The sequence below is a fragment of the Elephantulus edwardii genome, unplaced genomic scaffold, assembly GCF_000299155.1.
Source record: "Elephantulus edwardii isolate Elephantulus edwardi_28Jun2011 unplaced genomic scaffold, EleEdw1.0 scaffold00392, whole genome shotgun sequence".
In the NCBI taxonomy this organism is placed as follows: Eukaryota; Metazoa; Chordata; class Mammalia; order Macroscelidea; family Macroscelididae; genus Elephantulus; species Elephantulus edwardii.
This window is the reverse complement of record NW_006400142.1, coordinates 1,307,222-1,310,478: the sequence shown is the minus strand read 5'-3', so window position 1 is coordinate 1,310,478 and position 3,257 is coordinate 1,307,222.

Genomic DNA, 3,257 nt, shown 5'->3' with positions numbered 1-3,257 from the left:
AGAACTGACTTTGACAAGCACTGTGGCAATTGGACAATTAAAACAGACATTGGGGGGAGGGAGAAGAACGAACTGGGGAGGAGGGTAGAGAAAACAGTGCAACAATGAATGAATGAAAACCCAAAATCTCTGTAAATGTTCATTAAAACTAATAAAATTTTTAAAAAAAGACAAAAAAGTGATATATGATAGCATATTGTGATTATCACAGGAATCCAGAATTAAGGTTGACTGATGTGTCAAATGCATTAATGGTTTACTACCCAATGCGGACAGAGAGTGGGGTGGAGCTCTCAGATTAAAACAAGTTTAGAGGGAGGAGTGACATACACTTCCATAATAGCTTGCCTCTGGAAACCCTATGAACCTGGAGAGAGGATGAAAGGCACCCAAGTGTTGAGGATTCTCCTTCATAGGGTCGCTATGCCTCACCTGCACTTAATGACTTGACAGCACTTAACAACAACAAAACAGTGGAGTGCATTTGGGGGGTAGGGGCAGAGTGGGAAGAGGGGAATTGTGTACTAATGAAGTTTATCTTTTGCTTTTCAGAGGAGCAGAACTGGGGTGGGGGTGAGGTAAAGTAAAAGGTGCAACAATGAATGAATGCAAATCCAAAATCTCTGTAAATGTTCATGAAAATGAATTTTAAAAAAATTATTAAAAAATTTATTTAAAAAATTGGAAAAATAAAGAGAAAGGGCTAATAATCCCGGTATGAAAAATCTGCTAAACTCAGTCTGTTCTTTACCCCTCTCTATTTGACTATTGTTTACCGTGCTTTCATTTTCACTATGAATATTTTATTAGACAGAACATTTATGAATAACCAATAAATCTTATAAAAAGAAAAAAAAGACATGTTACATGCAGAAAATTGGACAAGTACCTGTCCAAAGTTCTAAAGAGCAAAGATGTCAGCATAAAGTCTACATTGTGCCTGATACAAACCATCATCTTTTCAATATCTTTTTATACATTTAAAAATTGGACAAAAAAATAAAAATGATGGGAAAAGATAAAAATATGTATATTTGGCCGTCTCCTTGTACCGTGGACTAGCAATTCTAAGCTTGATCCCACTTTGTCTCTTATGACCTTTATGGCTTTGGGCTTACTCCCAGGTCTCTGATCCACCTTGAGTTAGTTTTTGTGTGTGGTGTGAGATGTTTCAGCTTTCTGCAGGTGGAAGTCCAGTTTCGTCAGCACCGCTTGTTGAAGAAGTTGTCATTTCCCCATTTGATAGTTTTGATTTCCTTGTCAAATATCAGTTAACCGTAGATATCTAGGTATATTCCTGGGTTCTCAATTCTGTTTCATTGACATTGTACCATGTGCCTGTACCATGCTGTTTTGGTTACTGCTGCTGTGTAGTAGTATATTTTAAGGTCAGAGAGTGCTATGCCTCCCACATTATTTTTGCTTCTCAGAAGTGTTTTGCTTATTTGGTGTCTTTTGCTTCTTCAAATAATTTAAAAATTTCACTTTTCAATCTCCTTGAAAATGAATTTAATGTCTGGATTGGGATTGTATTGAACATATTGGCTGCTTTTGGTAGGCTTGTCATTTTCATGATATAGAGTAAATTCATATGTGCATCAAAAACTTTATCCAACAGAGTGAAAAGAAAACCATCTCAGATGAGACTCTTAAAGCAAAAGTTTACAGAATAGGGGAGCTCTGGTGGCCTAGTGGTAAGGAGCTGCAACTACAATCCCAGAGGTGCATGGTTCAAATCCACCAGATGCTCTGCCCGGGGAAGGAGGGACAATCTCTTCCTGTACCAGTCAGATCTGATTTGATGGTACACTCACACAAAAATAATAAAAAATAAAAAAAATTAAAATAAATGAAAAAAAAAAGTTTATGGAATACTCCTGGGCCTCCACAAGAAAAACACTGATAACCCAAATACAAAAGGGCAAAATACTTGGAAAGAAATGTGTGTGTGTGTGTGTGTGTGTGTGTGTGTACCATCAAATTGGATCTGAATTTCCAAGACAGTAAATCATGAAAGCAGAAGACTGCTTGCCTCAGACTCATTGGTTAGTTTGAGTGACAGAGATTCAAATAATTTTTATTTTTTGACAGTATAGTGCACTACAGACTGAATAGTAGTTCGTTCTTATTTTAAAAATACTTTGAAATATTACAGGAGGGGATTGCCCTCCTTCAAGACTTAGAAAGAGGAAGATAGTCAAATGACAGACAGACACATTAAGAAATGCTCCAAACCACTGGCAATAAGATAGTTGCAAATCAAAACCACAATGAGGCACCATCTCACTCCAGATAGTGGCAAAGTTTAACAGGGCACCACGTAATAAATGTTGGAAAGGATGTGGCAAGATAAAGACACTTATGCATTGTTGATGGGATTGTAAAATGGTACAACCATTCTGGAAGGCAGTCTGGTGCTTCCTTAAAAAGCTGAATACAGAAATTCCATATGACCCAACTATTCCATTACTTGTAATATGCCTCGAGAGAAAATGAGAACTGAAGCACAGACAAAGACTTGTACACCAAGGTTCATAGCACTATTATTCACCATCGCAAGAACATGGAAACAGCCCAAATGTCCAACTATAAATGAAGTGAGAAATACATTCACACAGTGGAGTACGATGCATCATTCAGGAGCAATGATTTTGTAAATTATTAGTCAACTTGATAAGGACTGGAGAGCATTATGCTGAGTGACTACTCAGTGCCACAAGGGTAAATATTGCACAAAACCATTATTAGAAAGAGTATAAAGATCCAATGATGTGGGGAGGGTAACAATAGAGGGATGAGGTTTTGCATGGGGAGGAAGGGATTAATCATTGAGTTGTATAATTTGATGAGTGGGGAGTTGAGAGAAATTAGAAGAATCTATTCTCAAAAACAATGTACTTGAATGTTGTAAATAAACTAGTATAAAAATATGCATATTTGAACAGTTTATATTTTATACAATTACAGATGATTAATTCTTTTCTTGTAAGTGCATATCAATTTGCATAAAGTCAGGCATAAAAATGGGATTTTCTATGAACAAATGCTATTAACATATAATTTATTAGTTCTAAAATTAACATAGATATTTGAATATGAGTAACATTTTCAATCTGTATGCAGAACAGATCATTCGAGACACTGGGCTATCCGAAGAGGAATGTGGCATCAGGATTGGTGGAAGAATCATCAACAACCTGCCTTATGCAGATGACACAATCCTGCTTGCTGAAACTGAGGAGGACCTGAGGCGCTTG